This window comes from Sinohyriopsis cumingii, chromosome 3 (assembly GCF_028554795.1).
Source record: "Sinohyriopsis cumingii isolate HCF-2022 chromosome 3, ASM2855479v2, whole genome shotgun sequence".
NCBI lineage: Eukaryota > Metazoa > Mollusca > Bivalvia > Unionida > Unionidae > Sinohyriopsis > Sinohyriopsis cumingii.
The window spans coordinates 4296076-4312987 of NC_142963.1; the positions used below are offsets into that span (position 1 = coordinate 4296076).

The 16912-nt window shown below is 33.2% G+C and overlaps 1 pseudogene; it reads right to left on the minus strand.

Annotated features, from left to right (window-relative positions):
- Positions 1-4598: 4598 nt before the first annotated feature.
- Positions 4599-12314, minus strand: LOC149802398 (RYamide receptor pseudogene; annotated as a pseudogene).
- Between the last annotated feature and the right edge of the window lie 4598 nt (positions 12315-16912).

Genomic DNA, 16912 nt, shown 5'->3' on the forward strand with positions numbered 1-16912 from the left:
ACCAAAATATTTCTTATTCCTGTTTCGTTAAGGAAGCCTTTACCTCAGAAAGATAATATTTTCTGGCAAGTTGATTCAATTCATCTCTTTTGAAAATATTTAATTATTCCTGGGTAGGATTTGAAAGAAAGCTTTCCACTTTTGATGACATTTTAGAAAAAGCTTGCCGATTTCACTAAACATTTCAAAAACTTGTAGAATTCAAATTTCAAAAAATAAAATTTTCTTCAATATTCTAGCCAAGTTGCAACATTATCCTCACTCGTTTCTATCTCTTAGTCTCACAAGTTTATTGAGTAAAAAATACAAGTTCCTTTGGACTGAAAAATGTCAGGAGGCTTTTGACAAGTTAAAAGCCATACTTAAAAGCGCGACAGTTCTTACAGCTTCAAATTTCAGCCAATCATTTAAAGTGTCTGTTGATGCTATTGATGTGGGGGTTGGAGCAGTCTTTATTCAAGAAGACGATTATGGTATTGATCATCCAGTGCGCTATTTTTCTCAGAAATTACATAAGCACCAAAGAAATTATTCAGCAATCGAGAAGGAATTTTTGAATTTGATAACGAAATTACAGCATTTTGAAGTTTATATTAGTTCAGTTCCTTCTTTGAGTATTGTGTTTAGTGACCCCATGCCCATTACTTTCATAGGCAAGATGAAACATGCAAATCAAAGACTACTAAGGTGGAGTATGTTGTTACATGAATATGATATTGACAACAGGCACATCAAGGGGAAAGATAATTTAATAGCCGATGCACTTTCCCGTGTATATAAATGTATTAATTCATGTACACTTTGTATAATTTATAAGAGTTCTTTTTAACCTCGTGTATAATTAATCTATGGTATAAAGAAAGCTTTATCATATAAATCTTTCTTTTGCTTTATGGGGGAAGTGTTATGTATATTTGATTTAATTTATATATGATTTAACTTAATTGTCTGTAAGTTTTAAAATCTTTTTTATTTTTATTTTCATTACATGTCAAAGTAATGTAATTTTGTTCACTAGGAATTTGATATTTTCTGAAACTAGTTTAACCTGACTGCTTAATCGTATTTTATTTTGATCACCTTTCTCCTGGATTTATATGTGAATCATGTAAACAACTTCTATTTTTAAATTCATTCTTAATGTGTGAATGATAATAGTGAAATCGAGGCTATACTGGAATACGTCATCTTAGACATTTGAACACCGTCTAAACTGTTCCTGAATTTGATCACGTGACCCTCATACGGGTATCTGTTTTGCGCAGTATTTATCTGTGTAACCTTTGTGTATAGAGAAATAAAATCAGCTGGGCTTTCACCTTGGACATTATAACAAATCTTTTGTGACCAGTTTTTAGTTACATTTAAATTTTTATTCAGATTATTTGGATTCTAAAAGATTAATTTTTTCATGGACATTTTTGAGTGCTCAAACATAATTCTTGGACAATGACTTTTCTTTAAATTTTGTTCGTTAATTGTAACACCGGATTATTGTTGAATCAACAAAGAACTGTAGACACAACCGTAATATAAAGAATACAGTATATGTCATCGCCTCACATTTTGGATTTTTCGTCGGGAATCGAACTCAAATTTAATTTGAAAATTTCATTACTAGAACTTATCAAATTTAGTGCATGGATTATTCTTGGATTTATTTTCGATTTGAATCTTAAAGCCATAAGTTCTTCTTTGTTTTCATTTTTACATTGTTTTTCAAGGGAAATAAATTATTTGTTAAATTTTTCAAAACTTGCTATTTTCACTCTTTCATTTGTTACTATTTATTAGAGCCTAAACACATAACATAATATTATTTGAATAGTGAACTTGTGTTTATCCATAGTGTAAACAAATTTAGAAATATATTTATTTACTAAAATCGAATATTTAGTAAAGCTTACTATTACTCGTACAAATCTTTTTGATCCAGATACATGAATAGCTAGTGTAAACAAAGTACACAATAAAAAATCATCAAATGTAAAAATGTTGCAAAACATTCCAGCAGAATATTCAAACAGAGAGGTGACACTTTATGAGTTTCTTAAGACATGATGGCAACAGGCCATACAAGCATTATTATATTATTACGACTATTAAGATTTTATGATGAAAGTGGTAGATATTGTTTCTGAGAGAGAGAGAGAGAGAGAGAGAGAGAGAGAGAGAGACAGCGACAGAGAGAGGGGGGAGGGAGAAAGAATTTACATTATGTTGTAGAGAATGACATCAAATTAAAATTACGAGCTCATACAACCAAGAAAGAGGCAGAATTAACATTACGTTGTAGGGAAAGACGGAAAAATAACATTACATTGTACATAGAGAGACAGAAAGAGAGACAGATGCAGAGAGGAGGATGGTAAAATACAGAAATGGTGAACGTCATTTTTATTATATTATTATGAGACATTATAGGACAAAGAGAAATTTACATAATATTTCACGCAGTCATTGTGACTACTGACACATAGTTAGTGATGTTTTTTAAAACGGGAATACATACCATTAGGATCACAATCTAAACCATTTTATCAGAAACTTACGTGTGTGTGTGTCTGTTTGTGAGACAGAGAAAATCGACATTACTAAGGAGAGAAAGAGACAGACAGACAGACAGACAGACAAAGAATAGTTTATTCCTACATTTAAAATTACGAAACAAAAAATTGACATTTCATTCAAGATTTTAATGATCAACACCTTTACACAAATCTAAGTCAACTGTGAAAATATTAATCCCGGACGAAGCCCTGAAATATTCTAGTATGATCCGTCTTATTCTGCGCTGTATAACAGGTCCCATTATACACTTTAATTCTAAAGCTAAAACACGTGTACAGAAAAACTGTAACAATGTATGATCTATTTTAGTCAGTCTACTTTAGACTGCCGATATAACAATATTGTTATCTATGCTATTATTTTAAGGGAATGTTATAACATTGTACTTTCAAGGTGTGTGCTGCAAAAGCATGAAATCTCTTTAATTTGTGAATGGAGCATAACGCAAATGTTAGTGTAGTCGGTCGACAGTAAATAAAACACCAGTCTTCTACGAAATTGATCAATGAAAATGCCCATGAAGATTTCCCACATTGAATGTGTCGTTGTCATCAGAAACTCAACTTGAACTATTTCCTATTTCCGTTCCCGTTTGATTCGGTCAACACTTTTGACTCCACAAACATTTTTGACTCCACCAAAACGTTAAACTGTACCAACACTTTTGACCCTCAATAGTCTTATTTGACGCGATAAACATACTAACTTCCAAGTATCCTATACTGACCCTATAAAAACACTAACTCCCAAATGAACAATGGTGACCCTATAAATACACTAACTCACAAGTGTCCTATTTTGACCCTATAAAACACTAACTCCCAAGTGAACTAGTTTGACCCTATAAACACACTAACTCCAGTGTCCTATTTTGATCCTATAAAAAAATAACTCCCAAGTGCCCTATTTTGACCCTATTAACATAGTAACTCCCAAATGACCTATTTTGACCCTGTACACACACTAACTCCCAAGTGTGTGCGTGTGATTTGGATTTTTAACTTAGTTTTAACAATTTGTCTGTCATATGGCCATGATGTCTGTAGTGTGATAATTTATAGAGATGTCTAGCACTGGGGCATCATGCCGCAGACATGTAGCATGATGTCCCACCCAGTCACGTTATCCTGACGTCAGGACGACTAGCCCTAACGTTATCATCTTAATGATTAGCGCCTTGCGAGGCAGCTGTTAGTACCACTTTTGTAAGTCTTTGGTATGGCTCGGCAGGGGTTCAAACCCACGACCTCCAGTTTCCGAGGCGGACGCTCTAATCACTAGGCCACGAGTGAGTATAAATAATTTAAGCGGCGATGGACTAGTTAAATGTAGCTTAAAAATATATTTAAGCAGTATTAGAACCTATTTTTTGCATACCAATAGCATCAATGGTTATTATTATTATTATCATTATTATTATTGCTATTATTTTATTGCTATGATTATTATTATTATTATTATTATTATTATTATTATTGTTGTTGTTGTTGTTGTTGTTACAAATGATCATTAATTGGGTAGCAATCATAAACACGAATAATGATTTTTAAAAATCGTCATATTTTCACGACAATATTTTTCTGCAGGTTCTGCTAATAGGTCAGAAAAGAAACGTTTGTTATGATGACTTCTTAAAACAGTTTTTATAATCAGCTGATATCTTTATGATACAAGAAACTTCGGGTGTGAAATTGTTTAGAATTGTTTTTTTACTGTTTACTTTCATCATTTTCCTATGCGTTCACACGGGCATTAACATGGGAAAGGTTTGCACAATAGCGACCGCAGACACAGCTCAACTCATAGTTCATTGCAGTTTCGTGTAAGTATAATTTCACAGAAGAAACAAAGACATTACTTAACCCAAAATTTGTTCATCATTCCTGAATCTTGATATGAGCAAAACGTGTGATAATACCTCCTCAAATCAAACAGGATGTCTGCTCCTTCTGCACCATCATATTTGAGGCGATAATACCTTGATGTAAGCTGACAGTTCAATATCACCTTATCTCTTAAATAATGATTCATGTATCACTATTGATCTTCCATGGTAACAGATAATTCCTTGACAAGAGAACATCAAACTTATCTTGTAGTTGCAGATTTCTTTTCCATATTTCTCGTGTCTTCCGATGAGTCCTTTGCCTCTGAGGAGGTTCTGCTTGGGGGAAAACTACACGAACTTGCTGGTATATATTTTCTTCTGAGTCACACGGACTTCGTCTTCTTCTTGTACAACTTTGAAGTGCCAAATGAAGACCTGTCCTAAATTTTGGACTCATCCAAATATATATTATTGGGTTGTAGCAGCTGTTGCTCATGGCCAGCCAGTGGAAACAGTGCCAGAGAATAGGACCATGGAGTTGGTTATAAATGCTAGGGTGGTTATCCCCCACTATCGTTATAACGTGAAGCGGTAACCAACAGAGAGCATAGAACACCACCACAGTGATCATCATCTTAATCATCTGAAATTAAAAGACAACACTGTCAAAAATGGCTTATATCATTATTGTCTTCAGCAATGTAATGCCGTAAATTTTAGACTGGAAATATTATTATGAATGCAGTGGTGTAAATATCAATCTGAATTTCCAGAGTGCAAAGATATCTAAAACAGAATAAGAAAGGATTACCGAAGTAGGTCTATTACAGCTATGTTGCAATAAATTTAGTCTGCCGGATGAGACAATTTAAAAATGCGAGACGACTGAGTAGAAATAACGGACTCTAACTTTCGAAATATCTATATAACCGATCTACACACTGAATATGTCAATTAAAATTTCAGGTGCGCGCAAGCTGGGTTAATAGTATGTCATGTTTGTGATTAATTCGTCTATTCATTAATTGCAAAACGTTTAAAGACTGGTTCACTGATTTATATTTATGTTTCAGAATTGTAGTAAATGCTATTATTTGAAACTGTATAAACCCGTCCAGGGGATTGTTTATGGTCTAAGTATTTTCTTTAGACTGTATTAGCAAGCCAAAAGAAACACCGCATAGCCACATGTTTTTATGTTCAGCGATTTTCGACATTTCTTCAATTATTTCAAACGTACGAACGATTTAAGCTTGGTGTCAAATCTTGCCAGTTTAATTTATATACTTACAACATGCAATGTTTTAAATCAGACTTCGTGTTCCATGTTTTTTATATTCTCTGTAGATTAACCTTGTAAAGATGACAAGATCTCCAAATGGTGTGTTAATGTTGGGAGAGTACAAAGTTGCATATCTGTCTATGTAATCTACCTAATCAAATCTTTCCTTATAACGCACAATTTTTATTATCTTTCTCTCAGGATTGATGCTGCTCGTCTAGATGCTTTAGTCATTTTATGTACTCTGTAAATCTTTTCTTAACCATTACAGATCTTCCTTCTTAAAACATTTTAGTCATTATATGCACTCTGTAAATCTTTTCTTAAACACTTCAGTTTCCTTTTTAAGTCATTTTTAGTCATTATATATACTCTGTAAAAAAATTCTTAACCATTACAGAGTTTCCTTTTTAAGTCATTTTAGTCATTTTATGTACTCTGTAAATGTTTTCTTAAACACTACAGAGTTTCCTTTTAGGTCATTTTTTAAACGAAAGTCTGTGCAATACGATGATATTTTTGTTTGTTTCTGTGGGATCGTTGTTGCTTATTTGTTTCTTGTTTAAATGTTTATTTTCTTGAACATTGACACTGAAGACAATAATTTGCTTTCTGTATTTGGATTTTTTTTTGGGGGGGGGGGGGCGGTTGATTGATATCGGCACATTATACTATGCTGCCTTTTTTCAATAATATTTTGAATGTATCTTAATTTTTCCACTTCGAATTTTGTGTGTAATTTTGTGGAGATAACTGTATTTAATGATTCTGTCACATAAACACTTTAAAGTATTATCATCAATCGAGTTCAGTTTATACAAATGTGAAAACGGATCTTCTCAAGTTGACTTGCTTTCTAAATGAGCAATCTTTAAAACGTTGGTAATATGTATTTCTTCGTGTCATTTTTTTGTTGTTGTTATTTTGCGGTACCAAAATTATAGAATTTGGTTCCTTCCATGTAATGTCAGTAGCATGGTTTCAATAACACGATCATATGGTCCACACTTCAGTTTTAAAGTAATGAGAAATCGGTCATTTGCATTAATCAGTTCATCGTGTTTGTCTGCTATCTGTTGTGCGTAACAAAACAAGGCCATTGAATATTTATCCAGTGTTCTCGCATTCGCATTACTTCCCCTACACAGTGATGTATTTAAAGCCGCCGCTAACCTATCAATGATGGTAAAAAGTTAAAACTCCGCTTGTTACTATTTAATTGTCATCTTTTTAATGCAGTCAGTTTGAAAAGTTCAAGTGACATTTTTGCACATAGAAACAAAATAAAAGAATATACTTAAACTGAAATTTAACACTACCTTTAAAGATACAGAATAATGAATGCATGGCGAGATGAGATCAAAGACAAAATAATTAATTAAATGTTCTGAAGATACGCATATATCTTAATGATAAAATGAAATGATTTGTGAAGGACCGACATAATATGTAATAAGAATGGTGATAGCTATTCAAATATTGCTCAAACATACACCGTTTCTTTTAGGATGCAATGTATGCTCATGATGCCGAGGCACACTACATTTTATGGACGTATGAAAAAGGGTTCAGGAGATAATGAGTAAATAGTGGCTTGATGGACTGACTTACAAACTGTAGACCCTTCGAACTTCGTCCTCAGTGTCATACATCCCACTCACCCACTCAATCACATCCGAAAATTGTTTAAAACAACGTCGTTTACAGGAGATATAAATAAATGATATGTTTCAAATCTTGATAATAGTGGTACTAACTAAAGCTATCTTTATTAGGCTTATTTACACCGTACACATCTATTATCATGGATGCTAGAGTTCCTTCTCCTTTCTTGTCAATGTGTGTATTAGTAGAAAGAAGGCCACGTGTAGTTCCTTCCCATTCCACAAAGCCACTGTCATACCCCTCTCAAGAACAGACGGAGAAAGAAATATCCTATTCAATCATGTTTATATGAATGTCGACTGACTTTTAAAAACAAATTATACAGTGAACACGCAGATAAACGATTTAACATCAAAGAACAAAAACCGACACATTTTCTCAAATGAAATAATTAATTTAAGTCCCTAGAATAAAAGTGAAAATGTAAAAATAACTTACAGTATTAAGAATTAAATTCCAAATAGTTCTAAAACTTCTATCACAAGTCCACATGTATGAAATCCCTACTGGAGTTTAGTTGTGGTCCAAATAAAATGAAATACTGAATCTGTTCATGTGCCTGTATTCTCGAACATGTTAATGTGCCAATGGCCTGGAGTATGGTGATGTATCACAATAATATAACCCAAAATGACCTTGTCTGAATTCGCTATAATTTCAAATTAACGGTTTAGTCCAGGAATATTATTGAGCACTTTGTAATCCCAGTGACTAATAATTTGAATAAATAGGTCCAACAAAATTAAAACCTCAGCACAACAAGAGGAATGATTCTGCCCCTGGTGTTAAGACAAGAATGAATAATTGATATAAACAAAATAATAATATAATTGGTAAAACAAATTAACAGAGCCAGTATGTTGATCAGTCTCATGTCTCATGTATTAAACATTCAAAGTTGGCAACATGTTTAGGAATTTCTAAGTAAAAACTCAATGTCCTAGACTCTGATTCAAGCAAACATGCCTACCATTAATAATGAGCTGAATATTTAATCTCTAATCTTAAAAATATCAGCTATGTACTATGATGATTACAAAATAAATTTCACTGGTCAGTTATCCCATTAACTTGATCATGGACAAAGTCAAGTACAAAATACATATATACATAACATATACTCATGAATAAAGCCAAAAGACAATACAAACTAAATAAGCATAACATATGTCACAGGAAACATCTGTTGCCGGCGTGTAAAATGTGAGGATTGGGTGGTTATCAGAAGTTTCAATTTAATAACATGAAAGAAAATGACTATAGCTAAATACTTTTCGAAACAAAAATAAAAGATATCTCACGAGATTTGGGTAAAACGTTTTTTTTATTGATGCGTGCCACACAATTATACCAAGTGGCATCCAGTTTGACGGTTGCATTGAGAACTATACATTCTGTCTTTTTTTTTTTTTTCTTTTTCTTTTTAATGTGTATGTATGATTGACAACTAAACGTATATCGTGTGATTGCTTTCCGTGGTGAACACCAAAAGTATTAAAGTATATTTATCACATATAAAACTCATTTTACCGTCCTTTATGAATATTTGTCATGGTATTTGTGAACAGAATTTCCTACTTATGCATGCTACAAGGGCTTTGTAATTTTTTCAAAATTATTTTTAACAAAAACAAAAATTAACAAAAACTATTTTACACCCAAAACATTAATTTGTACTCAGTATAATGAAAAGAATATGCAAGGCGGTGTTGATATACATGTAAAACTATTACGAGCTATAGTTGTAAACATCTAAATTGAAAGTCAATAAGCCGATAATTAAAACATAGTACATCACTGCTCAAAGCGTTTCCTTAACTTTGATTTGGTACCAGGACATTCATTTAAATATTCTGTGTTAGTCCGTTGTAGGTGTAAATATTTATTGAGCTTGATGAAGCGAGTTGAAACGTTATTAACGAACTGCTGTCTCATTATGGAACTATAAGAGGTTCTAACCCTATTTCCTTTTTCGATGAAAGGCAATAATGAACCCACTTGACAACTTTTATGCTCGCCCAGAAAGTGCCGATGAGGCAAAAGTCTTAATGTGTAACCCGGAAGAAAAACATGGTCATTTATTCAATTGCTAGTATAAACAAATACATGCGTATTCGGTCTTGTTCTAAAATGGGGACTGTGATAGATATAATGTTCAGTCGTATGCTTGAAGATACTGTTGTAAAGTAGGCACTCAGTTCCATCAAACTGTGCATCAATATTTGTAAAGGTACATGCAAAACACACTGCCCTGCATGCGGGGCTTCTTATGATGACAGTATCGCTACAGTCTATATACAACGGTCCCGACCGATTACATTGTGTAATTCAACGTTGTAATTATAGTAAGCAAAGTCGCAGATTTAAAGGCATATACTATTTTATCGATGTACTTCCCAATTTGATAATGGAACTTGTCACTTCTGATAAAATGATGTGAACAAAATTATGTACATGTGTTCATGGCTGTTACCCTTAAGCATTATGAATGGTTATTGATAGCAATAAAGATCAGTGGAAGTCGACCCAAGCAGAGAGAGAGAGAGAGAGAGAGAGAGAGGTGTCCCGGGTTAGTCTCCACCAGCTACTATTAGAGTGATTTAACCTTCATCAGTTCAGACCTTGTACTATCTGAGTGAGTTAACACTCGTTAGTTCCCATCTTTTAGTAACTGACTGAGTTAAACCTCATTATTCCCTACCTTGTACCATGCGAGTGAGTTAACCCTCATTATTCCCCGCCTTGTATTATCAAAATGAGTTAACCCCTATTAGTTCCCATTTGTACTATCAACGCCTCTTTCGTTTTATCAAGTGATTTTGTAACATCCATAACACTAAAATTTGGATTGAGTAAATAAATTATGACTAAAAAGTGTTGGAACTTTTAAAAGTATAATTTTATTTTCTGTAAGATTAAAGAACATTTTTCCTTTGAGCCTTGATTGATTTCGTCTCAAGATACTTATTACAAACGTCTAAATCTGTAGGTTCTAATATTTTACCCCAACTACGTTTATATAATATTCCTTGAGTACGTGTATATCACATATATTAAATACGTGTATATCATATCCCTCAAATACTTGTATATCACATATATTAAATATGTGTATATCATATACCTCAACTACGTGTTTATCGTGTACCTCAAATGCTTGTATATCATATATATTAAATACGTGTTTATCATATACCTCAACTATGTGTATATCAAATACATCAATTATGTGAATAGCATATACCTCACATACTTCAAACGGTGTGGCAATCAAAGTGGCAGATATGGATACAAGAAAATGAACACTTGCATACTAGTGATATTAATGAATATTTGCATACTATTGATAGTAATGAATACTTTCATACCAGTGATTGGAATGAATAGTTACTAGTGATAGGAATGGCTAATTGCATACTAAGATAGTAATGAATACTTGCTACTAGTGATAAAAATCAATACTTGCACACTAGTGATAGTAATGAATACTTGCATACTAGTGATAGTAATGAATACTTGCATACTAGCGATAACAATTAATAGTTGCATATTAGTGATAGTAAAGTTTATTTGCATACTAGTGATAGTAACGGATATTTGCATGCTAGTGATAGTAATGAATAATTGCATACCAATGTTAGGAATGAATACTTGCATACTAGTGATAGTAATGGCTAATTGCATACTAGTGATAGTAATGAATACTTGCATACTAGTGATAGAATGGTTAATTGCATACTAGTGCTAGCAAGGAATACTTGCATATTAGTGATAGTAATGTATATTTGCATGCTAGTGATAGTAATGAATATTTGCATGCTAGTGATAGTAATGAATATTTGCATATTAGTGATAATAATGTATAGTTGCATACTAGTGATAGTAATGTATATTTGCATACTAGTGATAGCAATTAATAGTTGCATATTAGTGATAGCAAAATATATTTGCATACTAGTGTTAGTAATGTATATTTGCATACTAGTGATAGTGATTGATATTTGCATACCAATGTTAGGAATGAATACTTGCATAACAGTGATAGGAAAGGCTAATTACATACTAGTGATAGCAATGAATACTTGCATACTAGTAACATGAATGAAAACTTGCATAGTAGTGATAGGAATGGATGCTTGCACGCTAGTGATAGGAATGGTTAATTGCATACTAGTGCTAACAATGAATACTTGCATACTGGTTATAGTAATGGATACTTGCATACTATTGATAGGAATGGCTAACTGCATACCAGTAATAGTAATGAATACTTGCCCTCTGCTTTGCTTCTGCTAATTGAAGCCTTCTTTTATTCCGAACATCTCCCTGTATATTCTTTACCCAGATATTATACCCAATTTTGGAATATGAGAATATGAGAAGAACTACAGGTCCAAAGTAATGTAATGTCATAATAGCAAGGCTGTATTTATATTGCCACGTATTGTCCTCCCACATCTCTAGGCACTGGCCACTGGTGTTACTATAGTACAGAATCCGAGCCTTGAAGACGGTTGGTAAAGGAATGGATAAAGATAGCACCCAGATTCCAGAGATTACAAAAAATGTTTGTCGTATAGTAATTCTGTTTTTGAATGGATGGACTATGACGATATATCTGTCTATACTCATGGCAACCAACGTATAAGCATTTAGAAATACAGCGACAACCTGAATGTACAAGACTATTGGACACATAGTTGCTCCAAAAGGCCAATAGTTTAGAACATTCGCCACAATTGTGAAAGGAATGCAAAATATGGCCATGATGAGATCGCTGGAGGCAAGATTAACGATGAAATAGTTCGGGACGGTATGTAGACGTTTGTACGCATACACTAGGTAGCATACGATCCCGTTCCCGCCCACCGCTATCATCGTGATCACAGAATACATGATAATTATCACACACTTTACTTGATCAGGCATTGTATGACTCTGTTCGGCAGGCTGTTGCGTCTCGTTCATTTTACAGTGTTTTTTTTAAAGATACGAGTCCTCCTTCCAGTGATAATGTATCATCAGTTCCTTTCAATGTTCGTTCACATTGCAACCAAACGTTTTTCTTCGATGTTTGATTGAAAGAACATTCTAAACTTTACAAATGAAGGAATTAACTATTCTTCGCTATATTGTGTTATGATCTCTTCTTAAAAAACAAAACTTCCACAGTATAAAAAACACAGTATCATTCTTATGGTGTTATAGGTACACCCAGAGAAGGTCATCCATTTCTTGGAATTTGATTTAACGTCATTTTTTCAAGAAATGAGTGTTCTGTATCTCCATGAATGCTTGTAATGTCTGCCTTTAGCTCGATGATAATCAATTAATGACCATATTTTCTTTGTAAAGCAGTTAACCGTGTTGTTATGTTTTGGCATCTATTTTAAATTTCTATCATTATAGTGCGTACTATTTATGCCTTTGAGACGAGTCCAATTTTTCTTTGCTGAAATAATATGTAAGCCCCATGATTTAAATGATATAATGTTTATAGCTGACTCGAAGATTTGCAAATTAGAAAGAATAATGTGTTATTGATAATTTCCTCATCATCATTGTGCGTCGGAAACTGTGTGCAAACAAGTTATATTCTAGAGGTGAACTTAGAAATACTTGCATAAACTAGTAATCGAGAGGGGGGCACATAACATTTACACGACTAGTATCTATTCATGTAGAGCCTATTTACCAACATAAATAAGTTCCTCCATATTTTTCGGATGCGATTGTTTCAGATGCAATAACAATTCGCTGTAATATTTGCGAAAGGTAATTTTCATTACTTCATTTCTTGCGTCGTCCATGGGATAACACTATCACACTGATTTCACTGTACGATAATGTATTCGGACAAAATTATTCCATACGGAAAAAACAATTGTAATGAAGTTGTAAAATCCAACCTTCCAATTCGAACTTGTAGAAAAACAAAGTTTCTGTACCATCCCTAACCACGGAGAGTCTGTTCCAAACAAACTGTTTCCAACATCTAAACAGCGAAGATTTAAACCCGGGCACTCGGAAATACGTCAGCACCTAAATCTGATATTTATGCTCGGTTCCACAGACAATGATGCTGTAGTGTAGTCATCTCTCCTATAATGTGTGCTATAGATGCGTAAACAAATCGATAACCACATCTACCGTGTCTCTTGAATGTTACGGCGCTTGAAACACTGTAAAAGCTAGACATCTAATAAGTGATAGCGTGTGTCTGATACTTTTCTCGAATTAGAAAATACAAAGATCTGTTACAATTCTAAAACGATATTGGTAATTTTGCATTCCTTTCAAAGTATTAGAAACGTACACAAAAGTCAACGAACGAGATATTCTCTATGTGAGTTAAAATTAACGACATGTTCTGCGTGCAAGTTGAAACACATTTACAGACGTAACGCCTTAGATGAAATGGAGCATGGAAATCTCTCTGAAAGGAAGTGTCATAAAAATGGAATTGGATAGAAATTAACTGAGAGAGGAATCAATGATGGTATATTCAGATTAGATCTGCTATGGATGCTAACGACCTTTATTTGCCTGCAGGAGACCGAACAACGTTACGCTTTTGCTTATCAGAATTAAGGACGCCCCTAGAACAATGAAAATCGTATACGCAGTTTTATTTTATTTTTTTAATTTCACGATATATATCATACGACCCAAAGGGCGTTTACTTACAGCGTGCTGCAAATGGTCACGACTTGCATCATTTGTACTGTTCTCCAAACCTGGCGCCAGTTTCATAAAAAGCTTCTAAACCTTTCTTCCTCAAATTTAGAATAACTTTCTTATTCCTGGCAACAATTAATATTTCACACTGTATTTAATAAATGTCAAAGACATAGCTGACACTCATCTATAAAGACTACACTTTTATCTGGAGAAAATGTTTTATATTTCCTCGAGTTTAGAGATTGTATAATATTGTTTCAAGAATAAAAGGACTTTTTAACTTCTAAATCTGAAACTTTAAAGTATGCTTTCTTTTCTGCTCTATATGTGACTGAAGAAGGAATGATATCATTAGAAATGTCAAATCTGCATTTTAGGAAACATTTAAGGGTGCAATTGATCAAATAAGAAAGATACATAAATAACAAAATATACACTCACAACGACATTTCTGTCTGTGTCTGTCTGTCTATTTGTCTGTCTGTCTGTCGCTCTCTCTCTCTCTCTCATGTGAATTACAGCCACTTGTTTAGGCATGCCAGTTTCTTTGGATATAAGTTAATTTGATTAAGGAAATACATTCACAGATTTTGGTTAGTAATCTGTTTACAGGTATAGCACATTTACGGTATTCGCATAGTACATTGTTATATTGGGCTAAAACATTGTATTATCGTTATATACATACAACGAAAATAATAAGAGTAAAGAGCAATCATATCTGTAGAAATCCGGTGGTTTGATCTTTCATAGTTCTTCCTCTTCGAATGGTTTGATCTTTCATAGTTCTTCCTCTACGAGTGATTTCATCTTTCATAGTTTTCCTCTACGAGTGGTTTGATCTTTCATAGTTCTTCCTCTATGAGTGGTTTATCTTTCATAATTCATCCTCTATGAATGGTTTGATCTTTCAGAGTTCTTCCTCTACGAGTGGACATATTTGGTAGTGGAATGTTTTGTTTGACGGTTATACAGATGTGTATCCTTTGTAGGTTACAAATATATAACATTAGTTTCTCAGCAACAGTGGATATGCACAAATCTTACAAACAACGAGAGTACACTGAACAATCATACAAGGGTGGAAGCTTCTTCTAACTTTAAATATATCAGACACTGTCATATATAGCAATTGGAACTAACATATTAAACCTGTCATGATTTCATCCTTATTATTGTACTCGTATACACTCACAAGTAGGCTTTTTCATCAAGCATTTTATTTCTTCTCTCATTGCTGTGCAGTGCGCGAATATACGTATACACTCACAAGTAGGCTTTTTCATCAAGCATTTTATTTCTTCTCTCATTGCTGTACAATGCGTAAATATACGTATACACTAACGAGCAGGTTTTTACAACACACATTTGGTTTCTTCTCTCATTGCTGGTCAATGCTTTAATATATGTATAAACCTACATAAGTAGGTTTTATCATCACACATTTGATTTCTTCTCTCGTTGCTGGGCAACGCGTTAATATACTGATAACAAACCAATACAATCAAGTTAAAATTAAAACAATATAAACTAACTTTAAATACAAAACAATGATATTTTATGGAAAGACTAAGCACTACTGAAAATTATATCTGAACACGAAATAATTTTCTCTACAATCCAAAATGTATATAATTTCAATTACAACTGAAAGGATAATGCAGCTTTAAATTTCCCGGAATTGACGCATGATTCTCTGCTAGTGTCGAAAGAGCAGATAACGAATATAATTAGCTGTATAGCGACATTTCTGATGTTATTCTTCAATTTTATATTTATCATCAATGATGTCTTCCTTTGTATGCAAAATGATTGGCGTGTTGTGCTAACGCTGTCGCATCTCACGCGATCGAAGACTGTAAAGACTAAAAAAAGCACTTTCAATTAACACAGAAAAGTTCCGTTACATACAGATTCGCTTTGCCTGCAATTTGCATCTACCACAGACTTGTTGATGAAGAACATGGAACACACACACACACACGCACACATTTATTTATTTATTTATTTATTTATTTATTTATTTATTTATATGTAAACAGTTATGTGTGTAGGAATGGGGATTTATTTGGTATTTGGGAGATGTAGAGTTGGGGCTTTCAATTCAGCAATTGGCTGAAAAATAGTTTGTTCCTTGGAATTGATCACTATATACCTTTGCTTCCTAACAGAGTGTGTTTGTATATTGAGGACATTCTAACTGGCTTGATTCGGGAAAGAAACTTAAACAAAGTTTTCTAGATTTATTTATTTAGAGCTAATAGATCCCAACTATATGAACAACAGTTTCCGGATAATGTATAAGGCGATCATCATAACTAATTGCTTTAAGTAAGTTAATTCCTTGGAAAGTGTATCTTAGATTATGAAATGTTCCGAAGATACAAAACAAATATAGGCCATTGATGACTCGTGTTTAATTAGAAAAGGTTGAATTTATTGAATAATTTTAACAGTTAGTGGTTTGTTTTAGGTTATGATCTTGTTCTTTCCAAAGGTAGATCTGAAAAGTAAGGTTGAATGTATACTAGAACATCAAATTTGTGCAAATAGACTTTGTTTAAAAATAGGCAGTGAACGGGTGGAACGAAAGACATAAAACACTCACAAGTTCTCAAAACAAAACTGTCTTCGCCCAAAACAGTTTTATGTTAATGAAGCCTTTCTCATGCCAAATTTTTTTTATAAACATTATTGTAAAAAATTACTGCAGCCTAGCTTGTCCTAAAGCCAAGTTGCAAGTTTTAAAATAAAATTTGCCAATATGATGTCAAATTTACGTTTTACACAGACTGTACATTTTATCGTTGTCCTCATGATTCTTAAAAAAAAATGCAAAATATTAAGTACAACCATGTGTATGTTTAGCCAATGATATCTCGTAC